The sequence below is a fragment of the Mastomys coucha genome, unplaced genomic scaffold (genome assembly GCF_008632895.1).
Source record: "Mastomys coucha isolate ucsf_1 unplaced genomic scaffold, UCSF_Mcou_1 pScaffold1, whole genome shotgun sequence".
Taxonomy (NCBI): domain Eukaryota; kingdom Metazoa; phylum Chordata; class Mammalia; order Rodentia; family Muridae; genus Mastomys; species Mastomys coucha.
In genome coordinates this window covers 67,343,376-67,367,892 of record NW_022196891.1, presented here as the reverse complement: position 1 = coordinate 67,367,892, position 24,517 = coordinate 67,343,376, and the positions used below count along the sequence as shown (strand labels likewise).

Here is a 24,517-nt window from a genome sequence, read left to right as displayed (position 1 = left end):
AATATATGTGAGAAGCATGATGTTTTCCTGTCTGAAGCTTAGTAGGGGTCAAGAAATTCGAGAACCCATTAAAGAGCATGACATGCAAACATAGGAGAGTAAGAGCGGGAGAAGCCCCTGTTCCCCTTCAGGGCTTCAGGTGGAGGCTGGAAGGTAAGAACCAGAAGAAATTGGAGAGACTGAGGCAGTAGACTTGCAGAGCTCAGCAGTCATGCTGAGTGGGCAGCTAGGGTGTCAGCAGAAGGGGGAGCCCGAGGTGATGAGGAACTTGCTGGGCAGAATGGAGTCCATTGTGTCACTCTGTTAGGGCATCAGTGAGGGACCTTGGCTGTTGCAGAGTTTTAAACTGTTTCCTTTCTGTGAAAGCAAATACAGTGTTTTAAGAAGATTAACGGGACAGCATCTTGTAAGGGAAGAAGGAGTCAGGTAGGGGTATTCATTAGAAAGCTTCTTTCAGAGGTCCCCCGAAAGACTTTGAGTCCTGAGGTTTTAGATCAGGATGGTGAAAACCTACAGCAGACTTGGAAGGACTCGATAGCGTCTTTGCTAACAGAGAGCAGAGGGGAACTCTCACATCAGCCAACGAGAGCACAAGAGAACCTGTGGTTGGAGGTGAGAGACTTTAGCCTAAGATCAGAGTTTCAGAGGACTGTGTGGCCACCTCACCCTTTGCTGCTGGCAGCGCACATAGTTCTATTTACTCTTTCCCTGTTCTTCCCTTGCATCTCATGGCTTCCTTACTAGGTCCCCACAAGGAAGACCACTCCATGGGAACATTATGCTTGGGGTAGCAAAAGGAATTCTTGCTAATGAAGTTTATGTTTTCCAGAGTACAACCTTTGGAAATCTGTGACCTGTTAGTAGATGACAAAGCAGTGGGGTAGAGGTGAGAGTCCTGTGGTTAAGTGAATTTGGAAAATGCCAGTGAGAGACTTAGATAGGTTTCTTTTTTTTTATATGGCAACAAACGCATTGCCTCAAGGACTGGGGAAATGGCTCAATTGGTAGAGCGCTGATGTGAAAATGTGACAACCCAGATTTGATTCCTAATACCTAGGTAAAAAGCTAGCCATGGTGTCAGATGCCTATAATCCCAGCACTGGAGAGACTGAGACAGGATCCCTGGAGCTTGCTGATCAGCTAGGCTAGCCAAATCAGTGAGTTCCAGATTCAATGACTGCCTCAAAGACAGGGTGGAGAATGATTAAGAAAAACAATGAATACTGACCTGGCCTCTACATGCACCCTACCTGCACATGTGTGCACTTGAACATTACAATATACCTACACACACACCACACTCACACACTCACACACACACACACACACACACACACACACACACACAGAGAGAGAGAGAGAGAGAGAGAGACAGAGAGAGAGACAGAGAGAGAGACAGAGAGAGAGACAGAGAGAGACAGAGAGAGAGACAGAGAGAGAGACAGAGAGAGAGACAGAGACTTATCATAGAGGGTAGGTTGTAGTATGTCACAAGCTTCCTGGACCAGGGGCTCTTTTTAGAAGGAACACCCCAGGGGAAAAGGAATGCACAGATGCTTGGAGAAATCAAGCCCTGGGGAAGACATCTTAGAAATAAGCCTCTTAATGCTAGAAGTTTGTATGTAATGAAAAGAAACAAGAGGCTGGGATTTGGGTCTGGAATCTACAAACTGACAACCAGGGGCAAGTCACTGGGTTCCTCTAAACCCCTCAACCCCAGTGTCTGTAGGTTTTTTTTTTTCTTTCTTTCTAATATTATATGATTCCTCAAGGTCCTTCCAAGAGGTCTGAGATCATGTGTATATGCAGAGGAAAGAGTGATCTGTGATTTTTCTGCTCTGTAATAACTGGCAGTGGAAACAGGAAGGAGAGGCAATGGGGACAAGACGATGAGCAAGATGTGGTTTGAGCCCCTGAGCTGATTACATGGTTGGGCCCGACACCGCTGGCTGGTACAGCAGAGACAGAGGGAGTCTGGAGCTTGTTCCCAGACCTCTGTCACACAACTGTGCCATGTGCTGCGTGGGACAGCATCCTTGATGCTAAGGCAACACTCATTCCAATGGTCACTCAAACTGTCTCAGTTTTTCTGTGTAGATGCTTGGATAGATGTGTAGATGCTGTGTAGACCTTGGAGAAAGCAGCCTTCTGGTCTGGGGGTTCTTCATCTGCAAAAATAAGGAGCTTATTTTTGGGTCAGAGTCTCTGATGTTTTGTGAGAAAGAACTGTTTTTAAATGGTTTTTAAATGGTTTTTAAATGTTTTTAAATGGTTTCAGGGAAGATATAAAGGGTACATAGGTATTTTTCCTTACCTAGTGCAAGTGGACCCTAAGAATGTTCTTGGTTTTCTCCTTTTTTGATCTTCTCACCTACTTCAAATGTTTATTCTTGCCTTAGGTAATTGATTCATCCATGGATGGACAGCATCAGACTCACTAGACTGCCAGGCTCAATTTCGTGTCTCTTTACATGTAACATCTATCTTTTTATCTCCATAGGAAACCAAAATTGTTTATGTTCAATCTTTCTTCATGAACAAATTCTTCCTTTGCTTTTTCCAGTTACAAAAAAGTAAGGATTGTGTTTCTGATCTCATGCGGGCTAGGAGTTCAGGCTTCTGGGACTTCCTCCTTCCCTCTCATGTCTCTAGTCATGGGGCCACTCTCAACTGTGTCTACATTATTATCATACGCTATATTATCTCTTGCCTCTGATGCTGTTATTATCATAGGTCAGGTTCTATGTGGTTATTATGCTCCTTGTCTCTCTTTAAAGCCATTCATATGCCAGATTCAGCCCCACAGAGCTTCCCACAACCTTTGCCTGAACCACCCAGGCTGTCAGAATTCACAGCCCTTCTCCAGACCTCGACCGCCTCCCAGTTCTCTCCAGTTACTTACCTGTTCCTGGCTCCTAACCAACCATTGACCATCTCAGCCCACAACCTGTCTATCCAGATGCTCCGTTCTCAGCCTTTCATCCTATTCTTTTTGCACAACTAAGTCCTAGTTATATTTCAAGAATTAGCTTAAACAATGCCTTCCTTCTTCATCAACAAACCCTCAATCCTGTCCAGTGACTCTTGGAAACAATCACAATATCAGTTAGGTTTCTTGGCAAGTCTTTGAAGATGATAGCTTTAGAACTAAAACGTGACAGTTGTAAAGACAATGAAGTGGGACTCTGGCTTAGAGAAGCCCACGGCCAAAGTTAAGTGCTTTTCTTTCTCTTAATTCTTGTGCTTCAAATCTGTATTACAATATCTTCAACAAAACCTAAGCCCTGTTCTTGCTTGGCCTGACATTCTTTGATGCCATTTACTTGAGTTGAGATCCCTAAAAGATGAAAGGAAGTCCCTAGGCTGCAAGGGATGACAGCATAGTGGCTTATCTTCATGTCTGCCACTGCCAATGTGTGCAGAGCTTAATATCTGAGGGATCCACTGCAAACCTAGTTAACTGTATGAGTTGGGTTCTCCTTTAGTTTCTAAATCAGGGAAGTTGTAAGCCAACAGGATTACCCATTTGCGCTGCAGGGAAGTAGCTTTCCGAAGGAGGGCCTTGCTCTCCCTTCATATCAACATGATGCCGATGAGAGGGGATTCTATTTGTAAACGGCCCTATGCCTAGGATCCCCAATCCTAAGGCATGCTTAGTAACAAGCCCTGCCATGAGATAACAGGCATCTAAGGCAAAGTTTAGTTGTTTCTCAGAGTTGGACGATTTCAGCTGTGTGCGCTGTTAGGAAGCCAGAAGATGGAGAAAGCTGTCTTTAGCTACATAGTGTCTATTCTTATTTTGTGTGACCATTCTGTGCCTCTTAGGAAATACACTTATGTAGTCATTCTGTAACCCCTCTGACCCATAGGTACCACATAAGGTACACACACACACACACACACACACACACACACACACAAGTATCTATGTGTGTGTGTGCTTCTATTCATTAAGACTCAATGGATCATGAAGGCAGCTACAAAAAAACATAACTTAGAATTTTCCCTAACTTGTAAAATAGAGGAACCAAGGGAAATGCACTGTTTGGTGCCATTGACCTCATAAACTTAAATCTGTACATTCATACCAAGCATACATACATACATAATACATATATACATACACACACATATATGTAGAGTATGTCTAGAAAACAATTCAGAACAGATAAACAATTGCATCCAGGGCAGAAGATGATAGTCTGAGGTACACATGAGACTTCTCCTCGCATGGGATGCTATAAGGGATCCCTTCAAGTCCTCAAAGTTCATTTGGAAGGCCCAGGTGGTAATTTTCTTAACAGTGCCAAGACATCTCTTGCTTTCTCCACCCTCTCTTTCTGCTGTGAGTACATGGAGGAGCTTTCCAGAGGTTAACTGACATGTGATACTGCGACAAATTGAATCCAGAAGCAGATATGATAGTCCAGCTATTTTTGATGAAGCCAGATGTTTGGGATATCAAAAATATAAAATGATGTTGTTCTTCTCAGAAAGCATCCTGGGAAGGGTTTATTTTTTGTAGCATTTAATATTTATGTTAACATAATTGTCACCAAGGAGTATATAATGAATTTTAAATGCCCTGTTTTAATTTATAAATCAGCCAATATCAGGAGATAGACTTGAAACCCCCTTGAGGTTCTCTGGGATGTGTCCAGCCCCATCAGAGCCTAGGGTGATTGGGATCTCTGCTGTGTACTGTGGATGGGGCTGCTAAGAAGGAACAAAATGTGAATGAAGCGAAACTTTGCAATAAAATATTGCTTTTCTTTCCCCCTCCCCTCAAGGGACATCTACAAGTGGCCTGACGTTTGGTGCCCTAGAGCATTGTGAAGCTCATTGCTTGACTTCAAAAGAAACTGAAATAATTGAGGAGGAGCAGGGGCCCTGTTTCTGAGGACTCTGCCCTACAGAGAATGTTCTACACCCGCTGATGTAAGTAGTCACTCGCTAAAACTCTGCTGCATATGAGATTGGAGGTCAGGGTGGTGCATGGTGAAACGCATCTATCTTGGTTAAAGTTGGACTTACCCATCCCAGAACTCAAGGGAATGTTAGGTTCCTGGGTGTGGTTTCTAATATTACAATGTCAATAATTGTTATAAGTTGCCATATTTCAACAATAATTTGAAGTGACTCACAAGAAAATGATATTGGGGACCACCAAACCTGGGATCTAGAGCAGTAAATGCATACTCCAGTTTTGGAAGAAGAATAAATAACTGCAATACATACCTCAGAGACGCCAAAGATTTATATACTGAGTCAGAACTCGAGGCATAAAGAGAAGCATGCTACATTGAAGAGATTTTTTTCCAGAAGTTTCCCCATTTACCGGACTTAACCTCTGGTCTCCACGGGACTTCTCGATTCTCACTTTGGGCGGGTCAGATCTCACCAATGAATCTAACAGTGAATCTTCAGAGATCTGAGTCTTTTCTAACATAGGGCTCGCTGATATCAGAACCATGTCCCTTTTGAGATTGCAGCTGTATATCTAGGACCTGGCATAGGGGTTGCCACAGGGAGGATGCTCCGTGGAGGATGCTCCACTGAGGATGCCACGCGGAGGATGCTCCGTGGAGGATGCTCCGCTGAGGATGCCACGCAGAGGATGCTCCGAGGAGAAAGCTCCATGGAGGATGCCACGTGGAGGATGCTCTGTGGAGGATGCTCCGTGGAGGATGCTCCGCGGAGGATGCCCCGCGGAGGATGCCCCGTGGAGGATGCTCCGTGAAGACTCAGAGCCTTGGCTTAGACCTGATTCTGAAACCTTCCTATTCTAGACCTCACTGAGCTAAGATGCATCACTTCCTTCATGCCCGCATCTTCACCTAGTATATGGAGGCTGCTCAGTGGGGGTTGCCTTAGACTTCTCTGTATCCCGTGCTGCCTCTGGAATACTGTTGAGTGTGTGGATGACGGAGCAAAGCATGTGGAACTGTGGATTAAGTGATTCCTGAGTGCAGGAAAAATTCAGTGCCCCTTCCCTAGATCCCATCCAAGGAAATTTCTTCTATTGCAGGGATTCTTGACTATGTACACTTTAATGTTTCTGATCAAGGGAATTCCTCACTATTTGTTGCCTCCTCCCTGTGGTGACGTCATAGTTTAATGACGTCTTTCTGCAGATTGCCACGTCAGTCTTTCTTCTGCTCTCCCCCCCCCCCCCTTTTTTCTTCCTTCCTTTGATAAACTCTTAACTGGAGCCTTCACAGGGGACAGATGTTTCAGAATGAGTGATTCATAGCTATACTTAGCCACTAATCAGAACTTACTGTGGGCTTTCTCTATTCCATTAGATTTCCCAGAGTTATTTGTCTATGAGTCACTCTGCTCTACCTTTCAGGCGCTTCCCCTTTCCCATCTGAAATAACTACTTCCAGGAGCTATGATTTCAATATGGAAGGCATGTGCTAAACACAGCCCAGGGACATGAGACTTGGTTTGGGTCGTGTGTGTGTGTGTGTGTGTGTGTGTGTGTGTGTGTGTGTGTTGACCTCCACCCCCAATCTCTTCCATGGCATTGTACCTGGGAGCTATCTCAAGTTCCTTCAAACAAAAGCCTTTTTGTTTTGTTTTGTTTTGTTTTGGGGGGAGGTGCAGGAGGGGGTAGGTTGGGGTTGGGGAGTCGGGATAGAGGAGAGGGACAGTGGGAAAATTAGAATCCAGAGAAAGAACAGAATCAGAATGGAAGACATGGGGCGAAAGTGAGCAGACAGAGGAAGAGAGAGGAGATGTGAGGGGAAGGCAAGCTGACCAATTATCCCATCATCTCAAAGTCTACAGTTCTGAAGCAGTTGACATTGTCTCTCTTGGAGCTCTAATGTCCACTATGGACCAGGCTCTGTGCTATGAAGCCTATTCTTTAACCACAGAAGCAAGCAGAACATGAGGAGTTCAATTGCCCAAGGCTGCAGTTAACTTCTGCTGTCAGAACCTCCTATGTAAGACTGTCAAAAGGCAGATGGCTGCACAGGTCAAGCCTTGGGCTCCAGATGACCTATGGACAACTCTTTTTCTTGCATGTTTCAGTTTAGATACTGATTATGTAGCCATGGTACTTGTAAATAACTGATCACTTTTAAGCTCTAAGCAGACTGAAATAGTTTTGTCCTTTCTGGTTGATAACTCGGCCAACAAGAATTTCTCCTTGAGTTTTCAACCTCAGGTTGGTTTTTCCATGATGACGTAGATGAATCTTTCCCATCATTCATTTGAGATGGGAGACAGTGGTCCCACATGTCCTGGAAGATATGTGCTCTAGGACAGAAAGACAGCACTGCCTGGGGTGTTGGAAGTGGCAATGGGTGAAGGTTGAATAGAAACAAATCTGGGAGCCATGTGCTGGCTATTGAGTAAGTTATGAGGTAAATGAGAACCCGTGATCATATGAATGAGGAGTTGTGTCAGGGTTAGTTTAGAAAAGGTGAGATTTGGCTAAGTAACTAATTAGAGAGGTAATAAGTAACTAATTAATCACAGCTATCACGAGTTTGCCACCAGAGTGACAGGATAGACTAGAAATGGAGGCAAGCAAATCTGTCAGAGGGACAGAATGGAAGGAAAACATGCCCAGGCTGACTTAGACACTTCTGGATGAACAGTGCTCCAGCAGTGCTCCCAAATGCATCAGCTTGGGACAGGTGTCAGTAACATAAGCAAAGCACTGGTGTCTGGGGGGTCAATAAGCTCTGTTGTTGCCGAGATTCAAGAACTTTGAATGATACTTTTACTTAGTAAACAGGAATGATGGTTATTGAATGTCTGAGATGTTCTAGGAATTGTGGACATGGTTGGAAGGGAAAGAAGTAGAACTATGTTAGTAAGAGACAATCCCAGCTAAGCTATTCATGGGCAAAAATGAGGAGAGAGAGAGAGAGAGAGAGAGAGAGACAGAGAGAGACAGAGATAGAGACAGAGACAGAGACAGACAGAGACACACAAAGACAGACAGGGAGAGGGAGAGAGCCAGAGAGATGGAGATGGAGAGGGAGAGGGAGGGAGGAAGAGAGAGACAGAGACAGAGAGAGGTAGAGACAGAGACAGAAAGACAGGGAGAGGGAGAGAGAGACAGAGAGATGGAGAGGGAGAAGGAAAGAGAGACAGACAGAATAAGAGAGGGAGCCAGAGAGATGGAGAGGGAGAGGGAGGGAGGAAGAGAGAGAGAGACAGAGACAGACAGAGAGAGGTAGAGACAGAGACAAAAAGACAGGGAGAGGGAGAGAGACAAAGAGATAGAGAGGGAGAGAGAAGGACAGAGAGAGAGAGTGCCAGAGAGAATTACATATGCTCAGGAGGGTAGTGGCAATGGTATTTGATTCTGGAATATTACAAAAGAAATGCCCTTAAGGCTTAAAGGCATGGAGCTGGAGCTAAACCTTGGCACTAGGAAGCCATTCAACATGTAGAAGGAGGGTATGATCAGTTGTTATTGTTGGAGCTGACTTAGGCCACAAGGACCCAGAGAGACCTGGCTGGGCACGTGAGGAGGAAAAGAGAGGAAATAGCAGACTACTTGGAGCAGAGGGTGGGTGGAGGAGTGGTGGATAAGGTTGCAGGGGAGAAGAGCTGCCAGAGGAGGCAGAGCCCTGACTGCTGGCAGGGGGAAGAAGACATCTGGATGCCATGTTGGGGACACAGCATTTGGACTGCCCTTGCTCTGGTGGGGAGGGAGACTTCACCTCTAGAGATCTTCATTTCTGATGTCTGTCCTGTTGAGTGAAGGTAGTTCTGAATGAGGTTTGGGATATCATAAAAATAAACTTCCAGGAGAAAGAGTACACTTGGGGGTGCCAAAAACATAATGCACATGACATATTTTGAACTAGTGTTTTCTAAGATTTCAATCTGTTAGTTTTGCTTTGATCTTTAAGAATCAGCCACAAACTCTGTTGCTCTCTGAGCAGAACATGGGCTGCCTGCGAGACATATTGTTTTCATAGTTTCAACTCTCAGTCTTAGAACTTTTCATATCGTATTGAATATTTTAGCTCCCATCTGTGGGCTGTGGAGAATAATGTTAAGCGTCCCTTGCTGGCAGTGTTCACTGAATTGCTACCGGAGCCTGAACCTAATCTAAGTCCCCGCTTCCCGGGGGCATAGGGCTCCTGTTTCCTTCCTTCAGATAGATGGTAGGGAATGAACCAAGAAGGAATTTTAAGTGGAAGTATGTTTGGGCTTGGTGAGTAAAGAGCATTTGCCACATAATCATGCCGACCTGAGTTTGATCCCCAGACCTTACAGTGGAAGGAGAGAACTGACTTCCCAAAATTACCCTCTGATTTTCACAAGTGTGCTGAGCCATGTGCACGCATGCACACAGGCACACCCACAATCCTTGCATGGGTTCATCATCACCTATGTTTTCCATTGGAGAAGCAGTGTTAGGCCCCGCCCACTTCGGATCCGGCCTCTGGGTAGCCAGACTCAGATGTTTCCTTCTTTTAATTTCCTGGGAAAAATCCCACCACCTGTGTCTTATTTGGGGTTTTTGAACTGTGAGATGATGGCACCCACAGTTCCTAGAATAGCTGCGTCCGTACGCCAAGCATACGAGACTGCACACAACAACGGAAGACAGGATTTAAGGCAAGCAACAGCAGAGGCACTGGGACCAGGCATCTGCTTCACAAACACACAGCAGAATCCGGAGGTTGTGGGAGGAGAAGGCAGGGCCCCAGTGACTCACTTGAGGATGTGGGCACGCTGCTCTGATCTGCAAGTCGTGAGGGTCCTAGCCTGGCTTTTCTTCAAGAACAAAATTTCAAAGGAGGTAGGCATAGGAGGAAGCAGAGTTCCCTGGCGCCCAGGAGCTTCTGTGTGGGATTCTGTGGAAATCTGCTACAGCCCTGGGAGTTCACAAATTCTTTTTTTTTTTTTTCCTTCTCTGTCTGCCTGGCTTAGCACTCGGATGATTCTTTGAGAGGTAGGGTAGGCACGAATGGAAAGTCCTTTCTTCGCTTCAGTTCTAGAGTCTGGCTTGTATCTTGCCAATTCTGAGAGATTATAGGAACGAGTTGGAACTTGCATGGAAAACTCCCTGACCTCTTCCAGGGAGCCCTCAGGGAATTCCTTAAAATATTTAACTTTCCTTATGTCCACTTTAGTGCTAAGGAGGAAGTTCTCATCCTACTGATCCCATGGTGTTTCATATTGTGGCTTATTCACTGATAACTGCATTATTTATTATGATGATGATGATGATGATGATGATGATGATGATGATGATGATGATGATGATGATGATGACACTGAAAAACACTAGACTTTTGCATCCACGGAGGTGTTAAAGACTTGAGGTAGTTGTTTGAGTGATGTTATGAGAGGTTATTAATTTTGCCGTAGGAAGACTTGATTTCATCACACTGTGTAAGAAAGACTGGCAGGCAAAGCAGCTAGGAGCTGCGGGTGCCAGGATGGATAGCCCAGTGAGAGAGCAAGGGAGCCTGTAGCCAAACCAGGCCAAGCAGAAGAGAGAGAGGAAGAGGCTCTGTCTTCACTGGAGAGTGACTACAGTAACTCTGGGAGGAAGAGGTGCAGCCCTACTATGACTACAGTAACTCTGGGAGCCATGAGGCACAGCCTACTGTGGCTACAGTAACTCAGGGAGGAAGAGGTGCAGCCCTACTGTGACTACAGTAACTCTGGGAGAAAGGAGGCACAGCCTACTGTGGCTACAGTAACTCAGGGAGGAAGAGGTGCAGCCCTACTATGACTACAGTAACTCTGGGAGCCATGAGGCTCAGCCTACTGTGGCTACAGTAACTCAGGGAGGAAGAGGTGCAGCCCTACTGTGCTATAGTAACTCTGGGAGCCATGAGGTGCAGCCTACTGTGACTACAGAGCAAGCAAGAGTGATTGCATTCAGGGGAAGACAATGCGAAAAGCACAGGCCACTCCATCAGGAAAACATCATTAATCTTTGGTTGTTGTTGCAAAATTGTACTTTCCAAATCCTTGGGCGAGGATGCAGAAGCCGCAGGATGAGCACTTGGATGCTGTGCTAGGAAATGCGCAGTGGAATTCCCCTTCATAAATCCTAGGGGCTGCGATGGCCTCTGAGAAAGGGAAAGAGCCGTAGCTCTGGAAGACAGCAGAACATGGGCATGCAAAGAGTAGCCAAGGAGCAAGAGATGGAGATTTTTTCTTTTCTTAAACATGGGGAATATTTATTAATTAATAAAAACCTGTTACAATAGAAGTTACTTTCATTCAATAAAATCTCTAATTCTTTCTGGTCCTAAAATCATATACCTTTGAATATATTAAGTAATAAAACGTAGAAATCAACCAGACAAGATCTATGAGTGACCTTAAAAAGTATCTATACTGTTTAAGAATTTTCATTTTACGAATGCACCAAGGGATTACCCTAAAAGGAGCTAGCTTTATACATAAAGACACTTATCACAACATTTTGTATATATAAAAAAGGAATGATGTAAATTGCCAATTTTGAGGTCAAAATTTTATGTGTGTGTGAAAAACCTTTCAGTGATGCTCCCTGGAAGTGGGAGATAACACAAGATGATCTTTGTATTTTTAGATGAAATAAAAATAGAAGTTACAAAGTTATATAAAAAGTACAAAATCAATGCATACATATCCCCAAATGTTGACATTCTACTTTGGTTCCCCGTTGACATAATACAATACAGAGAGAGAAAGCAATGTGTAGTGGAAACAATTTGTCTTACAGGTTAGAGTCCATCACTGAGGGAAGCTAGGGCAGGAGCACAGGGCAGGCACCTGAAGGCAGGCATTGGAGCAGAAGCCATGGAGGGATGCTGCTTATTGCTTTGTTCCCAGGCTTATGTTCAGCTACCATTTTTATACCTTGTAGGACTACCAGCTCTGGAAGGGCACTGCTCACAATGTGCTGGGCCCTCCAGCATCAATTAGCAATCAAGATGTCCCCAGACATCTTCACAGGCCAATGTGATAGAGGTGATTCCTCAGTTGAGGGTCCCTCTTCTTGGGTGTGTCAAGTTGACTGTTAAGAGCCTCCATCACAGTGAAGTGTGTTTGCCTCCAGGGGAATGTTGGGGGAGCATCATTGGTTCTTTACATAATTCAACTGTCATAAACATACATGAAGTATTTTTTATGTGAGAAAAGGAAGCCATAACCTAATATAACATTTGAAGAGGGGGAGATGGTATGAAATTATCTTTTCTCTCTCTAGAGAGAATACTCAAAAATCCTGGGAATTTTCATCTTTTTTTTTTTTTTTTTGTATTCTAAGAATTTGTTTTTGTTTTTGTTTTGTTTTGTTTGTTTTTGTTTTTTAAAGATCTGAAACATCTTCCTTGTTGAAAGTTACATTCTTTCCATATATCAATCCAATCCTAGCTAAACATCATCATCAACAACAACAACAACAACAACAACAACAACAACAACAACAACAACATGCAGGGTATTTGTGCTCCACTCAAACCTATGGGATGCCCTGTGACTTTCATGGAAAACAAGGTCCACACTGCTTGGCTTGTTGTCCACAGTGGTAACTGAGATCCCAGGAGATCTGTGCATTGTCTTTAAGATTCACCATTTCCACCATGCCCAGCCTCCCATATGGGAGCTTGCATTTGCTCCTGGGGACACCATGTTTCCTGGGCATGTGTTAAGCATGGTAAAGTGCTCCAATACTTCTTACAGCAAGACCAGGTTGGCTCATCTGTGTGAGCTGGCAGATCAGTTCCTTCTCAGACCATGACACACAGTGTGCCTGTGCATCAGAGAATCTGAGGATACTCACTCAATTGCCCAGTAGTTTTACAGTTGAGTGAGCCTTGTTTCTAGCTTCCATCCATACCGCCTCACAGGCTATGACTGCTAGAAATGATGTTTCCCTCCCCTCCACCTTTCAGATGCTGCACTTTCTGAGTCACGTCCCATTTCCTTCTTGATTTGTTCCCAGTGGTTTCAATTAACAGTGGGCATGTATGAAATTTTGACCACTCACATAGACTATTTTTTTTTAAATTAAAACCATAGCACATGCCAAGAATATAACAGACAATATAATTTGGACTAGAATTCAACACCAATGAGTAGAAGGAATTAATTAAATGGTCTTTCAGACAGAGATGCAATGTCTCTAAATCTTTCATCTTATTAGCAGCACAGAAGAATTTCTCATTCATCTTTCCGGAACCAAGTACTGTGCAAAACACATGGTGGACATTCCTTAAGTGTTTGTAAGATGAATGGATGAGCAGCAAAGGAGGGCAGCTTTGCTGGCACGAGGGTAGTGTAGACCATGGATAGAGTTCAGTGCCACAGCGGACTGGGTGATGGGTCCCTGCTTAGACTTGCTAGTATAAATCCTTAATCATGGTGTGGTTAGTTCTTCCAGATGTTTAAAAATGTGTGTGTGTGTGTGTGTGTGTGTGTATGTATGTGTATGTTTATGTGAGTGTGTGTATGTGTGTATGTGTGTGTGAGTGTGTATGTGTATGTTTATGTGAGTGTGTGTGTATATGTCTGAGTGTGTGCAAATGTGTGTGTATGTATATGTGAGTGTGTGTATGTATGTATATGAGTATGTATGTGAGTGTGTGTATGTGTGAGTGTGTGTAAGTATATGTGTATATGTGTGAGTGTGTGTGTGAGTATGTGTATGTATGTGTGAGTGTGTAAGTGTGTGAGAGTGTGTAAATGTGAGTGTGTGTGAGTGTATGTGTGTATGTGTGTGTGAGTGTGTATGTATGTGTATGTGTGTGTGTGAGTGTGTATGTGTATATGTGTGTGAGTGTGTGCAAATGTGTGTGTATATGTGTGTGAGTGTGTGTATGAGTGTGTATGTGAGTGTGTGTATGTGTGTGAGTGTATGCGTGTGTATGTGTGAGTGTATAAGTGAGTGTGAGTGTATGTGTGTATGTGTGTAAGTGTGTGTGAGAGTGTATATGTGTGTGTATATGAATGTGTGAGTGTGTGTGAGTGATAGTGTATATATGTGAGTGCGTGTGAGTGCGTGTGAGTGTGAGCATGTGTGCATGAGTATGTGTGTGACTGTGTGTATGAGTGTGTATGAGTTGTGTGTAAGTATGTGTGTGAGTGTGTGAGTGCGTGTGTGTGTGTGTGTGTGTGTGTGTGTGCGTGTGTGTGTACAGGGAGAAGACTTAGTAGATAAGAACGCTTCCCTTTGGGTGGCACACACTTGTAAGTCAGGATGCTCCTACTCTAGAGGCTGAGGAGGATCCCAAGTTTAAGGCCTGTGTGGGCTACAGCGTAAGTTCAAGACCAACCTGGATACACTAATGAATCCCTTTCTCAAAATGAAAAGTGAAAGGAAGATCAGAGATATAGCTCAATGGTAGACTACTTGTCTAGCTTGCATCACAACCTGGCTGAATCCTGAATATTGTCAAAAACATTTTTGTCTTAAGGAGTGTGGATGTGTCCTCGGATATGTAATGAGACCTGGCACTTACATAGTATTTCACTTCCTTTGGGGTTTTGGTTATTTGTGTTAAAAATCCCAAAAAAGTCACTGTTATACTAACCTTAGTCCAGCACTTAAAAATTATATAATGTGAATTCCCTTCCTTGGCATCTCCTCCTATGCCGCTCACCTTAACCTTACAGCTCCTGGCATGCCCCCAAAGTTACAAAGATTATAGCAATGTGTGCACAAGCTATTTTAAAAATAGAACCATCTCTGCCCCTTTTTTCCCCCTCTCCAAATCAATTATTGTTTGAAAGAAAACAAAATTCCTTACTGTCTGAGCAAGCCATAACTTATCACCTGTCACCGTCAGCTGGTGATTCGTGATTACAAACATCGTTCTGCGACCTTATGCGTGTACATCCGTAAGCCTTGGGGAAGAGCTGACTTCATTAACAAGTTATTGGAGCACTTACTGCCCTCCTGACTTATAAACACCGTGGAGAAGGAGGGCAGAGATGGTTACTTCAGTTACAGATGAAGACAACACAGTAAACGTATGGGAGGAGTAGCCAGCTTGAGACGCAGACTCACAGCTCGATTGTACCAGATCCAGATTTTCTGATAATTTAAACTGTGGCTCAGGGCTCCTTTGATTCCACTCCAACAAAACCACGAGAGATTTTATTGAATAAATCCAAAACCATGAGGAGAGGGGTAGACCAGAAAGCAGACTCTTACATGAAATGATGTTTAAAAAAGATATACAACCCCCCTTCCCTATTCTCATGGCCAAATTCATTTGCAAGATACAGTTAGGAGCAAATACATTAGTGGTGAGAGGGACCAGCGTGGGATGATTGTCCTTTAACTAGTGACCATCCCTTTTGCAGGGTCTTCAATATGGCAGGTGTGGGTGTGGCTTAGGTTGGGGCAGCAGGAGAATATCAAAGGATGTGCATACTAACAAAGCCCCTACTCTCACCCTGTGGAGGGAAGTGTTTTAGGGGGGTCTGTAGGTATCTAGTTAGAATCAGTTTTAATGGGCACTTTCTTCAATTCTCTACTGGAAGTACCAGCTTTGTTATTAAAATTCACAGATGCATAGAGTTGTCACTCACTGGTCAAGAGCCTGGGAGGGGGGGTGGATAAAAGGAGAACAATTCAGTGTGGACACAGTGGGAAAATCTTAGAGGGGTGGGACTAGGGATGTGGGTGAGTCATAGCCCTTGGGTACAGATTTAAAGATGCCAAAAAGGAAAAAATCAGGAACCAAGATAAACATATCTATCGGCAGCTGACAAGCTATGGCCCAAAGCCTCTTTGTAAGTAAGATTTTATAGAAAAAGCCATTGGAAATGAAAGGTCAATAGCAGGAGAGTCAAGCTTATGCCCTGACGTTTAAAATCCTGAGTTAAGCCTCATGCATGTCAGACTCATGAAACCTTTGCCTGTGATCTATGAGAAAATATTTCTGAAGAAAAAGAACAATGGATTTGGTTGTTTCTGTTAGTTAGTTGTCTAGAGATTTTATAGCGAGTGACCAGAAGCTGCGTGTTTAAGTAAACTTACAGATTCACAAATCTGGAGAAAATGCAAAACCAAGCTATGAGCGGAGCCAAGGTTGTTCTAGAGGCTCCAGAGAGGTAGCCCTGTCGTGGATGGGCCTGGTGCTGTTTGTACGCAAATTCCTCTCTCCTGGGAGGGGCTGCAGACAAGGAGTGAGTCATACTCAGGTGACTTCTTGTGAACCAATCCCCTAATGAGTAAAGGAGCCAATCGCTGGGCAAGTAGACTGGACTTCTGGGTTGGGGACGGGAAGAGAGGAAGCAGGAGAGATTTAGGTCCTTTTGGACAAGATGTAATCACGAGTGTCTCTGGGTTTCAGTGGTGGATCCGTCAGGATTCGCCAATGGAGGATTTAGATTTAATAAGGCTTACAAGATAAGGTTTTAGTTGTTGTACCCAGAGACTGAGTTGCCATTGTGTGGTGTTTTTCTTCTCATGGCGATTCGACTGGGTTCAAGAGAGAAAGGTATTGCTGCAAAGTGTGGGTTCGCCTGATGTGCACTACAAAGGCCGTGGGGGCTTTGAAGCAAGGTAGTGACACGCCAGTGGGAACCTAGCGAGCTGGGTGGAGAGATTTTGGAGTTCTGAGTCTCCACGACATAACAGGTCAGCCATTGCACACAAGTTCGTGGCCGGCAAGGCCAGGCTGCCCGGGCAGAGGCACAAGCACGAGCACTGGAATATGCTGGTTCTTCAGGGCAGAGAGTTGCCGCCAGTAGGTCAGGAAACTTGGTGGTCATTTTTTTATTATTTCCCACAACAGTCCACCTCCCCCCTCCAGCTTCTCATGCCTCCCGAACCCATTCATTCAGTCTTACCTGTGTCGTCACCTAGCCTCCTCCTTGTGTGTTTTTTTTTTTTCTCATAAAGATCCATTGGATGATATCTACTCCAGAAGGTGAAAAGTCAGAACCTCTACCACGCCCCTACATGCATGGTAGGTCCTAGATGCAGGCAGAGTCAGGATTTGAACGAATCTTTCTTCAAGTGGAGGGCACACCTCAACCAGCTCATTATTAGGGACATTTCACTTCACACAGAAACACATGCTTGTCTTGCAGGAGTGGTAATGGACTGGGGAAAGAGACCTTTCCTAATTTAAATTCCTAACGAAATGAAGGGTAGGTCTATTGGAGTGCTTCCATTCCAGGCTTGATAATTGACACCAATAGGCACAGGATTCTATGAGAAGATCTGATTTCAAGTGCTCAGCTGATAATGTACAGGAAACATTTATACTAAACTATACATTTCTTTTGTTAACGTTTTCCTTTGAGTACAAGCAATTTATTAAAATATTTCCATTACTACCAAGTGTGATAAGTTTCAGACTTTTTAAAATGTAAACTCACCAGCCTGGGCAAAAAAATGTCCTCTTGTTGAATCTGGCACTCTGATTTTTAGTTCACAACATGTGGCAGTTGCACCCGGGAGGCTGGTTGAAGCTTCTAGAAAGAGTTTGCTTTCTTAAAGTGGCTCACGTTCTTCCTGTAACCTCATTTATATAAATGATTTGCTTTGTAAAAAAAAATTTATAGTGGAAAGGTAAAATTGAATTCATGCTAGCTTAATTCAGTTTTTTCTTACTGCATATTAAAAATAAGCAGAATCTCAATAATTACATAATTTAGAAAACTATTTAGGGAACTAAAATGTTCTAGTATTTGGAGTAGGTAGATGCAGGGAATTTTGAGTTTTTCCCATCTTGGGTGAGAATTTAATTTTATTTACATGGCCAATATTTATCTACTAGTGTTAAGTCTGGACTTGTCTAGTGACAGGGAAGTGAATGGAGTAAAGTGAGGGTCTTCAAATCTGAGATTTATAGGAGAGCTCAAGGTGATAGGATTGAAGAGATTATCCATGATATTTGAAAGGAAAGATTATTATTATTTTTAAACTGTAAACAGAATTTAGCATTTCCTCCCATTAATAGAAATCAAAGGCATTTCATACTGTTATTATAATATTGTCACTCTCTCGAGAAGCAGTCTCTGGTGCTTGAAACTTGTAGTATTAGGTCCTTGACTAGATCTTGTTAAATACGCTACCCATATCTTGCCCGTACAGTGCACTTTTCTGATTTTTTTGATCATTGCATTTCGGTTTAAGTTGATTTTCTGTGTAGTCTGATACTCTTTGTGTATTTAACCATTGTTCCTAGCAAGGGTTCTGGGTCTTCATTCGACTGCAAGAAATGGCCAGGGTAGCCATTAGCGCCCAGTAGCTCCTTCGAAAGGGATGGGGTCTCATGAGCGCCTCTTACCCATGATGGTGAGTTGGAAGGCACATGCACAGATCTTGTGCAAGTATTCACAGCTGCTGTGTATGCATAACTGTAACCTTCATGTCCTAGCCAGACGAGTGTTTCCCAACAGTGCTCCTCATCCTCAGTGTTCCGCAGTTGGAGGGGGTGATGTGAATGCCCCGTTTGGGGTTGTGCAGAGAGTGTTTTTGATGATACATTCATTTGAGTCTTCTCACAAGGTTCCTCTCTAAGGCACTGAGCTCACAAGTATGAATGCTTTGTCAGCCCACCATCAGTGCAGAGGCAGGTCGTCGTACTTACGGTCTTGGTTCTTTTCTTCACAAAATTAGTAATTCCCCATTGCGCTGTCTCAGTCTTCTATCATATTTCCAGAAGATTCCATCTCAACAGTCTTCTGTATGTGCTAAGACACATGAATCCTATTGCGAAGTCAGTTTAGACTCCACCTTACCTGTCTGCAATGTGGAATTCTGCTGGGGCTCCGGTTTCAAACCGATAATCATGAAAGCCAATTATGTCATATTTTGTAACTGTTGTTGGTCTTCTTAATTTCCCCACATTTAAAACTATTAGAATTTTGGCTAGTACCTTCTGCATTCATTTCCTTATTGTTATAACCAAATGCCTCACAAGGAACTCCTTAAGGGAAGGTTTATTTCAGGTTATGGTTTGAGGGAATGGAGTCCATCATGGAGTAGAAGGCATATCAGCAGGTGGCCCTGAGGCAGCTGGGTCACCTTGCTTTTATACTCAAGAAGCAGGGCGTGGTCAGGAAATGGGACTGGTGTACCAAACCTCAAGGTCTTCCCCTGAAGTGATTCACTTTCTCTAGCAAGACTCCACCCCCTAAAAGTCCCTTAACTTTGCACAACGTCTGAGGACCAAGTGTTCAAACACGTGACCCTAAAGGGGGCTGTCACATCTCAACCACAGCTCCCTCCAATTCATAACCTCTAAAACAGATTCTCTCTGTGAGCAAAAAGCATCCTCTCTGATGCGTATCTTCTCCATCCCCTCTGTGAAGGTGAATGGAAAGAGCTTACTTCGTTGTGCATGGCTGGAGTCAGAGCTTCAAAGGTGTGAGCCAGACTTAATAGGAAAGAAGATCGTTTGTAAGGTGCCCCTTCTGTGCCCTTCCATATCCTTCCTCGGTTTCTGACCTACTTCCCCCGAAGTCCTTCTGCTTGATGGCTATTCTTTACTTCCTTGCTTAGAAGCTTGCTGTTCTCATAATACATTCTCTCGCTCTGTGTCTCTCTCTTTGTCTCTCTCTTTCTCACTCTCTCTGTCTCTTTCTCCCTCCCTTTTTCTCTGTCTCTGTCTCTCTTTCTGTCTCCTTGTCTCTCTGTCTCTGTCCCTCTTTCTCTGTCTCTGACTCTCCCTTCCTCTATTTCTCTGTCTCTGTCTCTCTGTCTCTTTGTCTCTCTGTCCCTGTTTCTCTTTCTCTTTCTCTGTCTCTGACTCTCTCTCTGTCTCTCTGTCTCTGTCTTTCTTTCTGTTTCCTTGTCTCTCTGTCTGTCTCTGTCCCTCTTTCTCTGCCTCTGCCTCTCCCTCCCTCTATCTCTCTGTCTCTCTGTCTCTTTGTCTCTCTATCTGTCCCTGTCTCTCTTTCTCTTTCTCTGTCTTGGACTCTCTCTCTGTCTCTCTGTCTGTCCCTGTCTCTTTTTCTGTGTCTCTGTCTGTCTGTCTGTCTGTCTCTCTCTCTCTCTCTCTCTCTCTCTCATACACACACACACACACACACACACACACACACACACACACACACACACAAATCCCTCACTAGGACATTTTTGGATTTTAGTTAATCCCAGATGTAGCCAAGATGACCACCAAGACTAGCCACCACGACCACCAACAACTTGGCTAACACAAATTGGAAGACTTCAAAGGATATTGGCAGAAGTTAGCTCTGCTGACGCCTTGGGCCCCAGTTGCATTAGACAAGAGCAAACTTCTGGCTGCTTCTGTTATCAGCTGATACTGGCTCCCACGATTAGGAAGGATAAGCAGCGTCTCCCTGCTTTGCCAGAGCCAAGTGGTTATGTTCTCGGAGGAGTGGGGACACTAATTTCAGGGATTTGACTCTGGAACAAAGCCGGAGGGTGCGATGTTGCCTTTTCCGTCCGCCCTAGTAAACATCTTATGCTTGGTATGGTGGTTGAACAGCTGGATAGAGTCTTTGGTTTCAGTGCCAGGAGGTTCACAGTAAATGAGAGGTGTGGGCTCTTAGGGAAGAGTAGCTGTGGCCTGGCCTCTCTGCACCCTGTCAATAAACACACACACACACACACACACACACACACACACACACACACACACACAGTGTGTTCTGCAACACAGGTGTGCATCACGGGGAGGTGTTTTCTAGAACTTTGAGAGCTGCCGTCGAAATGGGCTGAGAGGGAGGCAGGGAGGCAGGGGGTGTGGAGAAACAGAACAGGGCCAAGAATGACCTTTTAGCTCCTGCCATCCCATAATCCCAGCTTCCCCACTTCTGCCCTTGTTTGTGCCGTAATCAGGACACATCAGTTTAGTCCCAAGCCAGGCTCAAGGCTGCTAGAGTTTGGTAGTAAACTAGACACACGTCAATTTTACCTTTCATAGATTAACTGTTGAGCAATTTGGATGAATAGCAACTGATCAAATCATTAGCACCTGCTAAGCGTGTGGCTGTGATAGAGGAAATGACGAGTAGCCTAGGGGGTCCATCCCTGGAGGCAGTGACGAATTGCCAAGAATTGTCAACACTCGTCCTACTCTGGAGTCAAATCTTTTAAGCACCCCCTTTTCTTCCTCCACGTTCCCTTCCTTGCCCTTCTTGGGCTGCCCCAGATTTCTGGCCCTTCTTTTCAAAGACCTCTCTCACAGACTGGGCTCCCTGGCCTGAGAGTCCCCTCAGGTGCCTGCCTGGGATCAGCAGCTGCTGGCTGGATACGTGTGGTGTGTGTGTGTGTGTGTGTGTGTGTGTGTGTGTGTGTCGTGTGTGTCAAAGGTGCCCCTGTTGTATCCTTCCTTCCTCCCTTTTCTGCCTCTGACAGTTTTATCGGCTGTCCTAGTTGCAAGCTTTGTGGTGGTTGACCTCCCATTTCTGCCATCCGTGTCACACAGTCACCTCCTTCATCTTGCTAGCCCGGTGCTGCTTCTCTCCCCCGCAGTTAATTTCTTACCTACAACATTGTGACTGTCTAGGACACTCTGCGCAGCCCAGCCGTAGCTGCAGAGCTTGTGGAGCAGCGGCGGGGGGCGGGGGGTGGGGGGGGATATGAAATGACTCAGCGCACGTGCAGTTAAGTGTCTGACATCACAGCACTCTGTGGGGGCAGTTTCTCTTTGTCTTAGTTAAGGTTAAGGTTTCTTAGTCTCATTAGTGATAAAGCAGTGTGACCAAAGGAAACGCGAGGAGAAAAGGGGTTATTTCATTTTGTGTTTCCGAGTTACAGCCCGTCATCAAAGGCAGCAGAGCAGGAACTCAAGGCAGGAACCTGGAGTCACGAACTGAAGGCTGTAAAGGGATGCTGCTTACTGGCTTGCTCTCCATGGCTTGCTCTCCAGGGTTTGCTCTCCAGGGCTTGCTCATCCTGCTTTCTTATACCAGGACCACGGGCTCAGAAATGGCACCATCTGCAGTGGGCTGGTCCTCTCACTTCAATCATGAATGCAGAAAATGTCCTACAGACTTGCCTACAGTCTGATGGAGGCATTTTCTCAGCTGAGGTTCCTCTTTCCAGAGGACTCTAACTTGTGACAAGTTGACAAAAAAAAACAAAAACAAAAACAAAAAAACTAGCTTGGACACTCCTAATACCTTGCATTTTTGCTTTTACGACTGATTACTCACTCTGTTTCTGAGTTGTTTGTAGCATTGCTCACGAAATAGTAGCTGGATCCACAGCATACTTATTTTATTTGCTTACTGTGCTTCTTGCGATGACCAAATACTTGCCTGAAAGCACCTTAAGTGAGGTGAGGTTTATTTTGATCAGGGTGTAAGGGAATCCAGTCCTTCAGTGGTAAGGAAAGCATGCTGCCAGCTGCCAGGTGGCTCTGTGGTGGCAGCTGCTTGATTCCATCCGAGTGGAGCTGGTGGCAGAACTAGAGCAGGAAGTAGGGGCTAGAAACCTCAAGGCTCATTCTCTCAGAGTCCTACTTCCGGAAGGCTAGGGTCCCCCTCCCCCCCCTATTAGAGGTTCTAAACCCTCCCCAAAACAGTGTCATCAGTTGGTGTCCAAGTGTTCAAACATATAAGCCCAAGGGGGGACATTTCATATCTAGACCATAGGATTTGCCTTTCTTCACTCACACACACACAGAGGCACGAACACGCACACACACACATACACACATACATACATTATGCACATGTATCATTTATATGCTAAATAAATACATGTGATCTGTATATATGCATTAGTTTATTAATCAGATCGACATTTCGATGATGTTTCTAAATAAAAGATTTAGACAAGTCTCTAGCCAGTCTCTTATTATAATGAGAGATGAGCTGCTTTTAGCATTTACTTTTACTTTGTTTGTGGGTATGTATGTGACTACACAGTGCCCAAGCCATGACACAGGAGTGTAGGCCAGATGACAACCTTTAGTGTGTCAGCCTTTGCACTCTATCCTCTTGAGACAAGGTCTCTTCGGCTGTTTCTCATGGTGTACCCAGGCCCCATGCCCCAAGTTCTAGGACTTTCCATCTTCATCTTCCATCTTGAAGCAAGAGCTCAATGACAAAAGGGGCTACGCCGCTGTCGTCTCTGTGGGTTCTGGGGGATTTGAACACAGGTTCTCACTCTTCCTCAGCAAGAATTTTCCCCACTGAGCCATCATCTCCCCAGCCCAAGATCCCCTCCACCAGTGTATGGCCTGTTCTTATACAGGTGTGCTGTGCTGACTGGCTTATGTGAAGGTTTACAGGGAGCCTGATCTCAGGGCCTCTGTGCCCTGTGAAATGAGCACACTCGGAGACATGTAAACCTCAGAGATGAGCTCATGGGAGCAATTTCTGCAATGAAAATAGTGATGTGAGTGTGTGCCAGGGACTTCAGGTCCGCAGAGTATAATTAGGACTTTTCTCAAATCACTGCCCACTGTAATTTCATTGTTACGTATATTCTTTAATTATGGGCTCTAATAGCCCAGTTTAGTTCTGTAATTAGATATAAGGACATTAATTTCATAGACATAACAATCGGCTCAAATGTACTTCTAAATTCTTTCCCATACCCTACCTTACAAGGAAAATTAATGCACCATAAAAATTTGTGCATGGAAAGAGCCTTCCAGAGGGCAATTTCGAGGAGCCTGAAATGTTTTCACACAAGAGGTGTGGGTTCAGGGAGGACATGAGACTCTTACCTTGGCTCCATTTCCCTATTGATTGTCTGTGCTCATTTCTGATACGTCAAGACTATGGCGGGCAGAGAAGAACCCCTCAATTCATATTGAATCTGTTTCTCTTAACTGGAAAACTTAGTGACATCGAAGCTTGATGAGTCATGGGGAAAGGAGAGAACACTTAGGGCAACTCCGCCCCCATATGCAGATAAACATGATGCTGGCCTCATGAAGCTGAATGCCTCATTTTTCAGCAAGTCACAAGGGAAACAAAAGGGCCCGTTTCATCTACAGCATCTACATGTGTACCCATTGCCCACATTCGTAACTCAGGCCTTCCCAGCCTCCAGTGGCCCCTTTTAAACTACGCAACGAACTTTTTTTGTTTGTTTGTTTCTTTGTAAAGCTTCCACCTATGAGTGGAAACAAGCTTTATTTGTGTGCTTGTGTGTGTGTGTGTATACATGTGTGTGTATACATGTGTGTGTATACATGTGTGTGTATACATGTGTGTGTATACATGTGTGTGTATACATGTGTGTGTATGCATGTGTGTGTATACATGTGTGTGTATACATGTGTGTGTGTATACATATCTAACTTGGGAGTATGGGGACCTGCATGTGTACAGCAGGCATGAATGAAAGTCAGAAGACAATCTCAGGTGTCAGTCCTCGGGTGACTCCCATGTTTTGTTTGAGACCAGGTCTGGCACTTGCGTGGGATTTCAATATGTAGGCTAGGCTCACTGGCCCCTGAGCTTCCAGAGCTCTGCCTGTCTCTGTCACCCATATTGCTGTTTCTAGGATTACTATTATCTGCCACCATACTTGACTTTTTACATGGGTTTAAGGGACCCAAACGTAGGTCCGAGGGGTTATCTCCTCAGCTTGACCCCCTGGTAAGCTCACCAGTCAAAACGAAAGACAAGCAAAAAA

The 24,517-nt window shown here is 44.5% G+C and overlaps 1 protein-coding gene across 3 annotated transcripts in view; it reads left to right on the top strand.

Annotated features, from left to right (window-relative positions):
• Ddr2 (discoidin domain receptor tyrosine kinase 2) overlaps positions 1–24,517 on the top strand; it is a 133,080-nt gene that overhangs the window by 14,096 nt on the left and 94,467 nt on the right. For all 3 annotated transcript variants that reach the window (XM_031388712.1, XM_031388704.1, XM_031388720.1), the window contains exon 2: positions 4,791–4,938. The gene's annotated coding sequence lies outside the window, so the exon portion shown is untranslated. The remainder of the gene's footprint in view (positions 1–4,790; positions 4,939–24,517) is intronic.